At 43.4% G+C, this 17,128-nt stretch overlaps 1 protein-coding gene across 2 annotated transcripts in view; it reads right to left on the bottom strand.

The window, feature by feature from the left end:
• Sestd1 (SEC14 and spectrin domain containing 1) overlaps nt 1-16,911 on the bottom strand; it is a 101,841-nt gene extending 84,930 nt beyond the window's left edge. The window contains exons 1-2 of one of the 2 annotated variants that reach the window (XM_027420094.2): nt 16,408-16,911; nt 1,323-1,410 (exon numbers count right to left, since the gene is read on the bottom strand). The gene's annotated coding sequence lies outside the window, so the exon portion shown is untranslated. The remainder of the gene's footprint in view (nt 1-1,322; nt 1,411-16,407) is intronic. The other variant, XM_027420095.2, reaches the window with a different exon arrangement.
• Nucleotides 16,912-17,128: the final 217 nt, after the last annotated feature.

Raw genomic sequence — 17,128 nt, 5'->3', positions numbered from 1 at the left:
CCACACGGAGGAGAGCATAACAGTCTGAGCGAATCTGAGGAGCAGTAAAGTTGGAAGTAGTCTAAGGATCACCCCTTTGGTATGAGCTGAGGTAGAGGTAAGAGTCAATGGCGGGACGCTTTGCTTTTCTGATCTTCAGCTTGAAGCTTGAATCCCCATATCCGTCGCTGGATACATGTGGTGGTACACAGCTGGGGTGTCACTAATTGGAAGTCAGAGGCAAAGAGATCACCTGGATCCAGGAGTTGGATGATCAGCCTGGCAGCACTATGAGGCCTTGTTGTGGTTTGAAAGAAAATGGCCACCAAAGGGAGTGGCACTATTAGGAGGTATGGCTTTGTTGGAGTGGGTGTGGACTTGTTGGAGGAAGTGTGTCACTGTGGGAGTGGGCTTGGAGGTCTCCAATGCTCAAGCTACTCCCAAAGACACAGACCATTTCCTATTGCCTACAAACCACGATGTTGGTCACTCAGCTACTTCTCCAGCACCATGACTGCCTGCAAGCCATTATGTAACACCATGATGATAATAAACTAAACCTCAGAAAATGTTAAACCATCCCAATTAAACATTTTTCCTTTATAAGAGTTGCCATGGTCATGGTGTCTCTTCATAGCAATAGAAACCCTGAGACAGACCTGATCTCAAAAAACAAATAAAACTCCAACAATCAATTTTGAGCATGGCTAAAATAAATGAAAAACCAAAGTTTCATCAAAGAAACAAAAGCTACAAAGAACTGAAAGGGGAGCTGGACACAGTGGCACATACCTGTAGTGCCTATGATCCAAAAATTCTGCAGGCTGAGGCCAGAGAATCAGGAGCTTGAGGCCAACTGGGATACACAGCATGTTAAATAGACTAAATAGTAATGTCTTGTTCCAAAAAAGAGTGAAAAATCATGAAAACAAGAGAAGTTAATGAAATGACAGTCTTGAAAAGTAATAGCTGAAATTAAGGCTGGCCCATCATTCAGTTTTGTAGTACTTGAACACGTGAGACATCTCAGTGAAGTAATAGTGCCCTGCATACAATTCTAATTGAGAGAAAACAAGAGAACAGATCTCCAAGATCCAAGGGGCCAAAACAAAAACCTCCATCAGCCTGGTCCCAGAAGGGAGGGAAAGGGAGAAGATGGGTAAAAATGCACTAGGCAAAATCACAACACTTTCGATTTGGCAAGACACACACACATACAAGTTCAAGAAGTTAAGTGAAACCTCAAGAGGAGAGAACCCAAAACATCTGCCTCACGCCACAGCACAATAAATCTCCTGAAAACCAAGGACAAAGAACACATTCAGAGAAAAATGGGATCTTACCCGGTGTTCTGAAAAACAATTCAAATGACAGGAGGCCTCTCCAGATACCACGGTAGGCAGAAGGAGGCAGCACAATATTTTTCAAATGCTGAAGAAAAAAAAAAAGGTTGTCAACCCCAAAACCTAGACTCAACAAAAATATTTTGAGCTCAAGGAAAGTTAAGAGAGTCATAGATGAAGGGAAGCTGAAAACACATTTTTGTCAACAATGGACATAGTTTAAAAGAATGGGTCAAAGAAATTCATGTTAACAAAAGAAGAAACTGTACCTTATGAGGAAAACAATGTGATGAGCAAAATCATTGGTAAATACACGTTTCTTATCCATGCGTTTGACAAATAAAGCAGAGCAGTTTGTGCATAGGAAATATTTTAAAGCATGAAGTGCTACTGGTGGGGGAGGGTTCTGCAAAATCTTGAGAAGGCAGGACTTCTCTGGTTTCTGCCACTGTCTCCTGCTCCCCACAACATGAGGAGCTGCTGTGGAATGCCCCTGGTGCCTAGAACTCCTCCAAGCTGCCTGCCACAAAGGACCAGAAATCTGACACCCTGAGCATGAACGGATCTTTCCTCCCGTAAGACATTCTGCCAGGAGTTCGGTCAGAAGACAGCAAAGGCTGAGAGCGGACACAGGAGGTGAGGCTTCCATCTCTCTCCACACTGGTAAAATGGTGACAATAGGCTATAAGAAGTTACACACTCTGACGTTGAACACTGACAACATCTACAATCACCTGAGAGATAAATCTCTGGATGTGTCTATGAGGATTGGGTTTACTGTGGTAGAAAAACACCCTTAAATGTGACCATCACCATTCAATGGGCTGGGGTCCAGGACTGAATGAAAAGACATGAGCTGAACACCAGCCTTCGGCTCTGCTTCCTGACTGCAGATGCAATCTGACCAGCTAGAAACAGAAAACAAGATAAACAAACAAAAATACAGACCAGTCCTAACACAGCAAATACATTAAGTGTAAATAATCCAAATATATTGAGAGACGACAAAAGAGTAGTTCAAGAAACACAACCCAACTACAAGCTGCCTATAACAAATATAAAAAACTATTTATGGTACTAGTGATTGAATTTATGTCTTCAAGCACACTAGGCAACAGGGCTATTACTGACCTATAAGCAAGTCTCATTTCTTTCTTCTGTTTAGTTTGGGACAAAATAAAAGTTGGCCTTGAACTTACTCTGTAGCTCAGGCACACCTCAAATTTATGATTCTGCTTCAGCTGCCAGAATAAATGAGACTATAACACATCACCTACCCCAGTTTAAGCTCAATACAGAGTAACTACAGAGGCAGGCTGAAAGTAAAAGAATGTAAAATGATTAAACATGTAAATAGTAGCCAAAGGAATACAGGATGACCTCTAATAATATATAAAGCTCACTTCAAAGCAATGAAAATACCAGAGAAGTATATTACATAGCACACCTGAATGTGTGTCCGACAAACAGCAACAATGAGACAAAAACAGAACTGAGAAGGTAATCCAGTTACAACTGGAGATGCAACAGTCAGCCTCCCTCCCTTTGTTCCTCCCCTCCTACACCCCACTTCTTTCCCCTTACTCCTTCTCCCCGCCCCCCCCCCACCCTCTGTCACCCTGCCCCGGTCCCTCAAAAGTTCATAAAAACAATATAGAACAATAGCCTCAGATCGACCAACAATCCCTGGTCAACATTTATGGAATAGCAGAATGCACCTTTCTTCATATCTTTCAAAATATCCATGGATCACATCCCAAGATGACCCCAGGTAATAAAACAAAGCCTCCCTAAACATAAAGCAACTAAAATCAGACTGAATGTATTCTCTGATCACAATGTAATCAAGCTAGAAATCAGGAACAAAGATGAAAGGCAAATACATTTTCAACCATTTCAAAACCAAGGAGCAGTTTTTAAATAATTATCAGGAAGATGGAAAGGGGTAAAGGTAAAATTCACTGTGAACCTACACCACAGTTGGCCTCGATCCAACACTGAGCTTCTGTATGATATAAGAACTGGGCTCCCATTAGTAAGTTCCATTTGAGCACATATTTCTTGCTGTTTAAGTAGGCATTATTTATAATTGAATAGAATAAGATGAGGGGTTTTTGTCTTCCCTCCCTTCCCTTGGGTTTAATTGAGGTGTTAGGAGTGCCATTAAGTGGCAGAACACAGATTTTCATGCACAAGGCCCTGAGTTCAATTGTCAGCACTGCCATTTCAGTTCTTCGATTACTTGAATCACTGAATCACAAGACACAGTAATGAACATACATAGGGGGGTGTTACCAATACTTCCCCTCATCAGCCTGTGCTGGGCACCCAAATATCACCAAAGCAACTGCAGTGCCTGGCAGGAGTCTACACAACAGATGTGCTTATGTCCCTAAAAAGTCCTAACCCTCAAAGTGAGGGTCTTGGGTGATGGGCCTCTTGTACTGACTAGGTCCTGAAGACAGCAGTAGCACCCTCCTGAGAGGGATGTCCAAATCATATGACCTACAGCTAGCCACAGAGGAAGCAAAGACAGGAAGACCTCAAATTCAATGCCTATTTGGGCTGAAAATCAAGCTCAAGGCCAGCCTAGGCAACATACTGAGACTGTCTCACATTTTAAAAAACAAAGAGGACCAAGGATGCAGTTCAGACATACAGCACCTGCCCTTGCATATGTAAGACCCTGAGTTCAATCCCCCTTGTTACAAAAACAACAGAGATCCCAAAAAGCCCCTTCCTGCCTTCCTCCAGGCAAGGCCAGGACAAGATGGCCATCTAAGAACTACATCTGACACCAAACGTGATATTGCCTTTATCTCGGACTTTCCTACCTTTAGAAGTATCCAAGATAAACCCACATTGCTTATAACACACCCAGAATATAACCTGAACAAACAAATTAGATATAAATAGCGGCCTGAACAGACAAAAACAGATGGAAATTATAAAAGTTTCTCTCCTACCAGCATTCTTTTTTCTAAAATATCTGATCTCAAGGAAGTATTAGGGAAGAAAAAAAAAACAAATATCTGCTTAGATGACTCACAGTAAGATATGACTAACTGCTGAGCTTGAATAGTCCCAAGGTACAAAAACAGTCTCACTCAAAGGGCACTGTAACAGAGACTGTGTGCAAAGCAGAACCGAGTGCTCCCATCAGCTTACTTAACTCAGCTGCCCTAGGGCCTGTCACACCCTCCAGCCCTGTTTCTACCCTGGCAGTTCTCGTATTTAGGATGTAAATGGGATAAAACCCTAAATCACAAAGCACTGATGGTAGCTTCCTTCTTGCTACAAACCCTGATCCCGAAGGGGCTTAGAACCTTTCCCACACAGGGAGACAGTAAGCGAGGAGCTCTTGTCTGGATAAAGACAATCCAAGCCCCACCAACATTTGTGAAATCTGCACTTGTCTCCTCAGCTGCCTTAAAGCTCACTCCTAAGTGCTCCAGGGCATCTGTGTAGATGGAATCACCAGTCCCCAGTAGTCTGTAGTCTGTCCTTTCAAATTAAGACAAAAAGACTTAAGCAGGACTGAACTGTATTTAAAAGCTACTAAGAGAAATTCAGACTTTTGAATCCAGCCAGGCTTGCTGAAGGCAAGAGAGATGTTTCTGTTGGCTGTGTCCATTGGGCTTCAGAACAGACTCAGATTCCACTGAAGTGTTTACTGCCTTCCTGGTTTACACCCCTTTCCTCTCCTCAGCATGGTGACCATGTCTCTAACTACACCATCACCTAAGTGCCAATAATGTGTTCTAGAGTGCTGGCATGTCCATCCTGTGAGGATTAGGAAGGGGTACACATATGTGCTAGACCTGCCTCACAGAGTCCAACACAAGAGGCAAAGACAGAAAAAGCAAAGGACTGATCATGCTGACTCCATCCAGCTGAGAGGTAACCAGCCACCCATCTAACAAACAGCACAGACACCAACTCGTCAGGAAAAATGCTCGTTCTGTGTTAGCTCTGGAGGTTGTAGCCCACTGCTGGAGCACAGTGGGGTGGTGCTTTATGGCAGGCACACAGAGTAAATATATTCCCCTCATAAAAAGAGGGTCCCCAGATCCCTTTAGGGCTTGCCTCCAATGACCCAAAGAACCCACCACCCAATACTTAAGGTTTCCACCACCTGGCAATACACCAAGCTGGGCTCCAGCTTCTGACATATGGGCCTTTGACAGATATGTTAGATGCAAACTTTACCCAGAATGCCCAGAACTGGAGAAGAAAACAAAAGCAAAGGTACCCAAACTACAGCAAGCTGGGGAAAGCAGACTCAGCTCTTGTTTTAAAGCAATGGGAAGAAGGGGAGGAAAGCAATGGAACATGGCTGGGCAGAAAGAGAAGGTATGCGACACAACTGCTGACTGGCAGTGGTCAGACTTGCTAGAGAACACAACAGAAAAGGAAAACTTCTAAAAGTTGCTGTTACTGCTAATCATGTTTGAATATGCAAATTGCTTTTATTTCATGCCTGATTATTATTCAAAATAAATCTGCATGTTATAAATTATGCCCAGACTGATGTGTTTTGAGCTTTATGTAACCACCAACTGTGTTTCCAGCCCTCTCTTGGCAGCTTCCTTCTTGGTCAATTACAAAGCTGCAAAGGGCCACTCCTCCTAAAACTTCAAGCATCCCAAGTCACCAAGCTGTTCAGGAGGTCAGCAATTTGGAATTTCAATGCTCAGCTGGTCTGCCCTGCAACTACAGTGTTTTAGTCTTTCCCAAGCTATTCCTCACCTCAACAGTGTTCCATCACTTCCCAACTAACAGAGAACAAAAGAGTTCTGAACAGGCAATATCCAAATCAAAGCTTTTGCTTGCTTGATTGCTTGTCTGAGATAAGGTCTCACTGTATAGTCCAGGCTAGCCTATAACTCACTATGCCTCTCTGGCTTCCCTTGAACTCACTGGTGATCCTCCTGCCTCCGTCTCCCAAGTGCTAGGATTATAAGCATAAACAAATCCTAAACACTTAAGTACCTTACTTTGAAGAGATATCAAAATAAATTCATAACAAAAGAAATTTCCAAGGGATAAACAAAAATCAAATAATTTGGTTATGAAATTAACAATGTAACACCACTCTTCTCAGATATCCCTGCTCAATATGCAAACTACATGGAGAGAAATTCTTCAGCAATATCTCCAAAGACTAAAACTGCAATTACCAAGAATCTCTTAATAGCTAATATTGGTTGTCTACTTGACCATATCTAGAGTCAAGTACAACACAAAGCCACCTTGACAATGCTATAAGGGATTTTCTTAACCAGATTATGCAAAGCAAGAAGACCCAACCTAACCCTAGGCAGCACATCCTAGTGGCAGCCCAGGTAGAAGAACATGAAAAAAGGAAACTGCTTTTTGCCTGCTCGGTCTCACTCTTGATGGTAAGTTCATCTATCCAATTGCTGTGTCGTTCCTCCCACATATTAGACCCAACTTCTTTGGGATTCTAACAGACTGAAGACCAGTAGCTCTCCATCCAGAAATCTATCAGGCTTTGAATGCTAGATTGGAACTGCTTAGTCATCCAGTGTCATGTCCAGAGGCATGTCACTGCTGGGTTGCCCAGACTGCATCCTGTAAAACAACCTAACAAATCCCTTGGAATGCCTTTCTTCATTCTCTCAGCTCCGCTCCTTTAAAGAACCTAGAATAGTAACTACTAGAGACCTAAGATCCAGTTTCTAGAAATGCTCTGACATATTCCTTCCTCTCCATTATCTGTGAAATAACAAAAAAAGGGATGATTACCACATTAATCTAACAACCAAAACAGTAACATTTTAATAAGAATAAGCAGGCATCCAGTATTAGAATCACACCAGATGTTTCCTAGGATCCTCACACATCTTCTTACTTAATCCTCCCACAACTCTTAAAGGTGGGTGCCAGAGAAAAGAAACCCAAGATCACACTGCAGGGTAGCCTTAACCATTATAACTTATAAATCACCTTAGTGTCTGTTGCATGGCAGGGTTACATACAATAAGTGGTATGCTTAACTTTAGAAATACCAAGATGTGTTGAAAACATACCCATGGCACTGCTGTGATCATGAGGAAAGTAACATAAATACACACACACACACACACACACACACACACACACACACACACACGTTCTCAGGTATTCTAATAGAATATTTCACTGATATTTCTCAAAACTTAGGGTCATCCAAAAACACAAGGCAGAACCAAGAGAAGTGTAGTAATGCAATATAGTATTCTAAGGGGTCCTGTAACAGAAAAGGGACAGTAAATAAGAAAACAGATTATGTCCAAATAAAGCCTGGCGTTTAGTCACCAGTCACATATCAACATTGTTTTGGTTTTGACTAATCTGCCATTCTAAGATAAAGTCAGGAAACTGAAACTAGGTGAGGTACACAAGAGGGGTACCTTGTATAATGCATCTAGAACTATTTCAGAGCAAGAGGCTGGGGTAGGCTCAATGTCAGATCACTCACCCACGAGAGGCAAGGCACATGCTTGTCCTGCATAAGATGCTGAGCTCTAGCACCAGCACCAAACACACATGCATGCACTAAAAGAAGACGCTAAGGGAGGACCCAGTGTAGCTCAAAGGCAGCCTGGGCAACATGGCAAAGCCTGTCTCAAAAAATAAATACATAATCCAAGTGCAGTGGTTCATACCCTTAACCTTGGTCCTTGGGAGTGAAGGCAGGGAGACTAAGAATTTAATGTCATCTTAAGCTACAAAGAGTTTCAGACAAGCCTGGGATACAGGAGACCTTGTTTCAAAAGAAAACAGCAAGAGAAGGGAACTGAGAGAGGAAGAGGAAGGGGAGAGAGAGAGGAAGAGGGGAGGGGAGAGGACAAGTAAGACAAGAGAAGGGAGGGAGTAACGGGGAGGAAAACAAAGCTCTTCATGTACTGGCATGAGACAAAAAGAAGTCACAGTTCAGACAGTGTACACACAGTCCTGGAAGACAGCGTGGGCAAAGGGACTGAGGTGTCTTTTATGTCAAAAGGATAAGAAAGTACGTATGTATAGAACAGATACTTCTGGAAGGAACATGTACCTAAGACTGGCCACTTCACAAAGGAAAGTATCCAAGGAAGAAGAATAAAAGTAAGTCTTCTACACGTTTGCTTGCCTCTTATAAACTGAAATGTAAGCATGTATTACCTATTCAAAACACAATTAACTTTTTATAATAAAAAGGACCTGGGGACTAAGACAAACTGCAAAAATAAGGTAGGGAATGGGAGAGATTAGAAATCAAAATCAGATATTAAAAGAAACTCTGCACTTTCCTCCACTATCTATTGAGACTTTCCCACCAACATCACTTCTTAAATGTACTTGGATCCTAGCTGGGTGGGGCTGCTTGCCAATCTAGCACATTGTCAGTTTCATCTTCAAACTGGCCTCTCTCCCCGAAAAATCTAAACTTAAAAGCCACCCACCTATTGTGCTTTTTAGATGCTGTGTATCTTATCTACACCAGGAACAGCAAGTACCAATGCTCATGCTGTCAGGACTCCCACCCATGACAACAAACCTGCCTGCTCAGTGATCACAGTAGCTTTCCCACACTAAATCCAGCTGCTGCCACCACACTGGCCCACGAAACAATACCTATTCACCATATCTGGTCCCTGCTTTGTAAGTCTGTCTGCCTTCATGTGCTCCTCCATGGAGTTCAGATGTATGTATTTATACCTCATTCTACTCTGAAATGAACTAAGGTCTTAAGAATTTTATACAAAGGCAAAGCAAAGAACCAGGGCTGGTGCTGAGACGAAGGCTAGAAGTAGTCCAACATTAAGACCTACTAGGCCACCTTGGGTTGAGGTGGGTTTCAAATCAGCCTTGGCTTTCAAACCAGCATAAGAGTTTAGACATCCAGTCCACATAGAACAATTCTTAAAGGGGACTTATCTCATTACATAAAGCAAAGCAACCTCTTTGAAATAACCAAGATAGATACACAGTCACATCTTCAAAGTGTGGTATTGTTCCTGTCAGTGTTCCTCAGGAGACTGTTGACACTTTACCAAAGCCCAATTCAACACATTTAATTTTTACAAAGAACAGACACAAGCTTGAAAGCCCTGTCCTAGCGTCTTCATTCCTCGTCTCCCAATTAAATGAAAAGCTCTATGAAAACAAGATCCACCTCTTTTAAACCCTACCAATAGTTCCAATGTGGTTTTTTGTTCAAGAAGAATCTGATGATGACCACCACCAGGACAATGGGGATGATGAGGATGACAATGATTCTTTACTTAATGTAAATGAAAGTCTACAGGATACAATCTGAGCTCATGCTGGCAAAAGTTCTCTCTAACCTAAACATTGCAATTTCCACCCCCACTAAGTAGACATTAGCTGAAGCCTCCATGGAGTTTCTCAATCCTTCTGTGGGATTACTGAGCATCAATTTCATTTGTGATCTTCCAATACCATTTTTAGTTTTGCATATCCCTAACTCAAAGCTTGCCAAGATATCCAATCAATGAAACTGAAAGAGAAGCAAACGCTCTAGCAATCCCTATTAAAGGAAAAACAATATTACCATCTTTCAAGAATATAATCAATAGCTCTTTACAAACCAGCTGACAAGAGCAGGCTCCCTTCTCAATGACCCTGAGAGTTTAGAGAAGATGGGAATTCTAATGCAGATCTTCTGGACTTCCTTCCAAGAAGTTGCAGTTTCTGCAAACCCTGAACTGTCAGGAATTGTCCTGCCGAGCGAGGTCTTAACACACACATACACACACCCTGCTGTCAGGGAACACTGTGATTCCTTTTAGGACCTCTATCTCAGTCCCCAGCCCCACCCCACCCTATTACCCTCCACCACCCCCCACCCCGCACCTGGGAAAACTGAAAATGGAATGAGTACTAAGTAATAAATTATGTAGGCAAAACCATCATGAGCAAAACAAAGTATTGAAAAGGACCACTCCTAAGCACAGACATTAGGACACATTAACAATCCTCTATCTGTATTTTATTCATGGAAATCATTAATAAATAAGTAGTCTCCTTCGACCCTGGATGGGCTTTTTGTACATCAGTATTTCAGTCGCCAGGACATTCCACACCGAACTCCCTGTATCCCCACCCCCAGAGGGGACAGCTGTAATAAATGATAAGACCTGGGTCAGAAATGACAGGTGGGGAAAAGACCAACTCTCTTCCTCAGAAGAATCTGAGCAGGTAGGTGACATATCCAAGGTACCAATGGTTAGCAAGTGTGATGTAGACTACAACTCTTACTCGGGCCTACAGTTCATCTTACTGACCCAACTAGCCTGAATGTTGGTCACTAATAACTGACCAAAAAGAAACAAACAAACAAACAAAAAAGACAAAAGAAAGTATTCAAATACCAACATGAGGCTCTCACGTATCTGAAACCAAATAGATAACAGGTAATAGATAACACAAGCTAACCCAGGCCTGTGAACTCTATTGTGTTCCCCTACTAGTCTGCTTCAAAAGCCTCAAGTGTTTGGAAAGAACTGTCTGCCAAAATTGAAGCCTAAATAGCCTAGGAGTTTTTATAAATCCTTCTAACTCTGGAAGCCAGCCAAGCACCATCATTCTATCCCCTTAAGTCTGTTCTTACTAAGCTAAAGCATAATCATAACAGCCACAGTAACAAATTACACTAAAGGCATGCGACAGTTTATTACTATAAAACTTTTAATTTTTTTTTTTCTTGGAGGCGATGGGCAACATCTGCTAAGGTGTACTTGTGGAGGTCATAGATAACTTGTAGGAATTGGTTCTCCTCACACCAGGTAGGTCTCAGGGATCAAACTCGGGACATCAGGCTTGGCATTAACCACTTCACCCACTAAGAAATCTTACTAGCTGTCCCCCGTTTTTTCATTTCCCATGGGAAATAGTTTCATGTATGCCAGGCTAGCCTCAAACTCCCTCTACAGCCAAGGGCAGAACTGGGGATCTTAATGCCTCTCCCTCCCAAGGGTTGGTATTAGAGGCATGTGCTACCCCTCCTGGTTTACGTAGTGCTGCGGCTTGAACCAGGGGCAGAAAGCATGTTAAGCAAGCACTCCACCGACTAAACTGTGCCTCCAATCTTTTTACTTTTTATTACAGGCAATTACTTGGCTTTCTCATATATGACCCATTATCTCATTTGAGAACTCCAGACCCTGTGAGTAGAAACTTTATTGAACTGTGTGATAAGACAGTGGGATTTTGAAGGCGTAAGAAACCCACCTATAAAGCACAGCCAGTAAACAGGCATGTAGGACTCTTACGTTCAAGCTCTGTGAGAAAAGCCACTATGACCCACCATACACTGACTTAGTTAATCATCTACCTTCGAGAACTCATAAAGTGTAACAGGAAGCAAGTGCTGGAATCTGATAGTCCAAAAAGAATGGGGGAAATCAGAAGGGTCATCTCAGAGTGCTCCATTCCCCACAGGTGTCAGGTGATAGCTAACGCATACTGAAAAGACAGCGCACAGACAGGAAAAGTGTCCCACTTATCTCTAAAGGCTATGCTTAATTTGCACACCAAACCAGGCAAGGACAAACTGAAAAGGGAACATAATTATTATACTTATCATTTGTGACTACAGATGCAGAAGTCTTAACACATTCAAGTGAAAAGCATAGTTACATGTACTATGATGGATCTGTGAAAGAAAGGCTGCCTGAGAATGCATGGCTATGTATGTGTGTATACAGTGGGTCATGTAAATGTGTTTACACACACACAAGTGCAAAGACACAGGACCAGAAATTTTGTGAGTGGCAGTGTTAACAGACGATGCTTGAGACAGGAGTGACTGACTGCAGGGGCAAAGGAGGGTAAAAAGACAAGAAAGGGAAGGGAGATATTCAGCTCTATTCTATATTCCCATTATTCTTTAAGTTTTTATAATTAGAATGTTCCATGTCTGATAAAAATAAAAATATAAAATAAAAGCAGAGCCCAAATATTCCTTCCCTAGAGCTGCTCTAGTTACTACAGCAAACTCTAATTCTTTTATTCACTCACATTTACTCACTTAACAGACACCCAGGGTTCAACTACAGCATGTGTCTACTGAGTTAAGTTGGAAAATAAGAACACTAGTCACCATGTTCTTAAACATGCCAGTTACTTCTGTAAGACATGGTGCTGAGAGATTTAATTCAACTTCCATTTTTATCCATGCCAGATTTTCTAAATCTTATACTTTAAAAAAAATCGTTTTCTAATTAATATATGTATTTATACTCAATTATTTGACAGATGTTAGTCCCTGCTTATGTGTCAGATGGCACACTGCACAATGGATTTGTCATGAAGAATGAATACTCTATGGTCCCTACTCAGCTTCTATGGAGTGGGAAATCCTCCACACATTAGAATTTTAAGGGGTGCATAACTGGAATAAGAACCAATACTTCAAAGTGAAACTGCACCCTCCAAAACAAAATTTAATTCCAATTTAACCCGGAGAAATATAATTATTTTTGTATAAAACTGTTCAATTATTTTAGCCCTAGAAGGAATAAATTAAGGAGAAAATAGAAGCCACTGAATTTATAGGATATCTGAGAATAAACACAGGGCTCTAGGATCAGATAGACATGAAGAAGCAGATGCTAGATACACCGTGATTCTGTTTCCCCACCTGAAGTAGGAAGCCATGCCTTCCTCCATCAGGATGGGAGAAAAAAAAATATTTTTAAAAGCAGGGTGAAATCTGGTAACAAAGCAGTATGTTCATACATTTGTGTACTTTCATCTGGTTTAATTTTTTCCCCCAACCTTGTCATTCATTAACCAAGCAAAATGTAATTTCTGCACGCCTCACCAAGTAGAAGAATGTAGGAAGTAAAGTCAAAAGACAGAAGTTCACATTCAGATGCTGTGTCTAACTAACTGTAAAGTTTAAAAACAAGCAAATCATAGAATCTTTCTTCACCTACCAGTAAACTACATAAAATTACCTTCTAGTATGATTTAGAGATCAAACATAAAAATATACCTGGGAAGATATAAACTATAACCACTTCTCCAAAGAAAATACACAAATAACAATAGAAATATTTAAAAGGTAAAATGTGGCTGGGCAATGGTGTTGCATGCCGTTAATCCCACTACTTCAGAGACAGAGGCAGGTGAGACAGAGGCAGGCAGATCTCTCTGAGTTCAAGGCCAGCCTGGTCTACAGAGCGACTTCCAGGAGAGGCTCTAAAAGTGCAAAGAAACCCTGTCTCGAACCATCCCTAAAAGATGTAAATAAAAACCACATCATTTGGTATCCATTAGGATCAACAGGGACTCATCAAAAAGAAAAACGTTATCAGTGAAGATACAGAAAAAGGGGACCCCTCAAGTATTGAGGTGTAGCTTAGCTGGTAAAGTGCCTGCATGTTCAAAACTCTGAATATCATCACCTACACATCAAAAATAAATTAAGAGAACCTTCATATGTTGGTGATGAAAATGGCAATATACAGCAGCTATGGGAATGGTTCTTCAAAATGCTGTACTCACCATGTGACCAGAAATTCCACAAAGTATAGTTACAAGAGAAATGAATATATGTCCACAAAATATTTGAAAATGACTATGCACTGAAGCATTATACAAAATAGAAAAAGTGAAAGTAACCCAAACACGAATCAGCTGAATTAATAAACTGTGGTATATCTATACAATAGAATAGTATTCTCCCATAAAAATGGTACATACTATCATATGAACACTGATGACAAGCCAAGCGAAAGGCACTGAGGACCACATAGTGCATAATTCCACCTATGGCATGTCCAGAAAAGGTGTATCTACAGACACATGGAATAGTATTGCTTGCCTAAAACAGGCTGTGATGTTTACACAATCTTGTGACTATGCAAACACTACAAAACTGTACACTGTAAAAGTGAATTCTAGGGCATGAAATATATCTCCAACAAGGCTATACAGAAATCCAAGTGTCCGCTCCTTTATTAAAAAGTATCCTGCGCTCCTATTCTAATTAGGTTTCTGTTACTGAGACACAACACTGACCAAAGCCAGCTTGGAGGGGAAAAGGATTACTTCACCTTAAGTTACAGTCCATCATCAAGGAAGTCAGGGCAGGAACTGAAGCAGTGGCCATGGAGGAATTCGGCATCCAAGGCTTGCTCAGTTTGCTTCTTATTATATAAGCCAAGACCACCAGACCAGCAACAGCACCAGTCCACAGTGGACTGGGCCCTTCCACATCAATCATTAATCAAGAAAACACCCCCACAGACTTACCTAGGCCAATCTGGCAGAAGCAGTTTCTTAATTGAGATAGATTCCCTCTTCCTGGGTAAGTCTAGTTTCAGTACAGTTGACAAAAGCTAACCAGTACACTAAGTTAAAGGCCTGCTTTCCCCAAAAAATTACCCCTGTTAGCCTGCATGAGTTAAAAAAAAAAGCTTTTTTGAAATTAGATATTACACACAAATGGTGTCTTTAATAAGGTGAACTTATTCCAAAGAAACTGTAATCAGATTAATCTGCTACAATCTTATTCCTTAAAAAGAATCAACTATATAGACTGTGTTTATTCTGTGGAAATCCTCATAGACCATGTATACATACAACAAAATGTGATTTTTTTTTTCGGAAACATCATTAATAAGAGTGCCTGCTTAAAATCCCTTTGGGCACTTGCCAATCAACTGAAACCCAGGTAGACCCAACTTTTCTGTCCTCATTATATGTTCTGCATTCTGCTTTGAGATTGCCTGGTCCATCATTGCATCCTATTCTCTTCCATGGACAATTCCAATGCTCAGTCACAGTGGTTAAAATGTGGGTAAACTCTTTAAATGCATAGAGTAGAGCCAGTTTTTTAGGTTAATTTTCATCTGGAATGTCTGAATACATATTCAGCAAAATGATTTCCTGGAATTTCGGATATAAAAATAAAATCAATAGAGAAGTGTAAATGCTCTGCAATTTCTTTGGAGTTTTTGTTGTTGTTGTCATAGGGTAAAGGCAGCCACCAAGTTCTATCCACAAAAAGTATTATGTATAAGGGCTTCCTGGTTCTAGAACAAAGAAAGTATTTTATTGCCTAAAGCAAAAGGATAATATTTTCCTTCTATTTAGTATTGTTATACTAAAATAGCATACCAATAAAACCAGCGAGGTGTGACAAGACGCAAGGTTTGTAAACAAAGATAAACTGTTCTTTATTGAGATTTCTTCCTGGGTTGAGGGCAAATCCATCCCACTAAGAAAATAAAACTGATCGAACCAAAGAAAACCACATGAATTTTCCAACATGGGGGTACCCCGAGTGGCAATTTTAATGTGAGAGCTTGTCAAACTGCTGGCAGGCATGGTGGGTTATGCTGGATACAGACAAAACCTGAAGACAGCTAGGACCTGTCAAACAGCAGCTGTCTAGTTATTCCCACAGCAGCACTCCCAACTTCTCTGGGTGAGGGCCATGTGTGAGAGGATGTCAAAGCAGGGAGAGCCACAGGGTTGTCAGTGTCTGCATTCCCCTGCCGCAGACAGGGTGAATCCCACCATCCCCTCCAGAGCTAGGAAGACTGCAGCTCTCCTTCCTTCTAGAGGACACTACCTCCGCGCCCGGGCCAAGTACCTCGGGCCTCCCTTTGTGGCCCTCTAGGGCTGGAGGGCTGTGACCCGCCCGCAGGCCCCGGGGAAGCCGAGTCCTACGGGCGACCCCTGAGCTCGGGCCCTGCAGCCCGCGTCCCGCACCGGCGGCCACCGGCGCACACAAAGGAGCGGGCCGGGACGCGGAGACGCAGGGGCTTGCCCGGGATGCCCGCACGCGGGGAAGGAGGGGACCCCGTGAATCCAGGCTGACACTCAAACCTGTTGCTGGATTCGGGGCTCGGGGACCCCGCCAGGACTCGGGCGCGACGGGTGCCGGCAGAGGCCGAGGCAGCGGGAGCGGGGAGGGCCCGCGGGGCTCGCACCTCGGGCGCTTTGTCTGCGGCGGGCGCGGACCGGCCGGCGGCGTAGAATGGGAGGGAGGCCCGCGCCCGCCTCCGCCCGCGCCACGCGCGTCCCTGTCCCGCATGGCCTGCGCCCCCGCGGCCGCACTCACCTGGCTGGCGCGGGCCGGGCTGGCGGGCGCTGGGGACGACGCGGGGACGCCGGCGCGGCGGGCGGAGAGCTGGGCGAGGCGGGAGGGAGGCGGGGGCGGAGCGGCCCGGGCGGCGGGCCCGCGGCAAATCGCTGTCCGGCCCTCCGTGCGTCAGGCTGGGGGCGGCGGCGCGGGTGGCCCGGCCACCTCCCGGCACCCGCGGCCGGCCCGTCCGCGCGACCTCGCGTGCGCCCGTGGAGGAGGAGCGGAGACCCCGCCCGGCACGGAAGGGGGCGGGGCGCCTGGGATTGACGTCCTGTGGTCCCCACCGGGAGGAGCCCGGCCTCGTGGGTGGTGGAAGAAGCCCCGGCCTGGGGTCAGGAAGTGTGGCTGGAGTTGGAGTGGCCCTGACACCTTGTTTGCTTCCTCCAGCTTCATCCACCTCCCTGAGTCTCCGAATTCCCCCTTGGCCTAACGTGACCCCTGGGGTGCCTGTGGTCCCATGTACCCAAGGTGGGAAGCTGGAGGGGAAAGGGTTGCAGGGAGGAAGGGCTGGGTGGGACTTTTGTTTGGCTCTGGGGGATCTTTCCATTGGATGATCCAAAATTCACAAATCGGGCTTTCTGATGATGATTGCTTCAGAGTCTTCTTTCTTATTTTATTGCACAAGTCACTTTTAGGTCATTTCCTGAATTCAATTCGTAAGAGTCATCCACATAAAACCACAATGGCCACATGGTCC

The sequence above is a fragment of the Cricetulus griseus genome, chromosome 6, assembly GCF_003668045.3.
Source record: "Cricetulus griseus strain 17A/GY chromosome 6, alternate assembly CriGri-PICRH-1.0, whole genome shotgun sequence".
NCBI lineage: Eukaryota > Metazoa > Chordata > Mammalia > Rodentia > Cricetidae > Cricetulus > Cricetulus griseus.
This window is presented reverse-complemented; position numbering and strand designations above follow the sequence as displayed.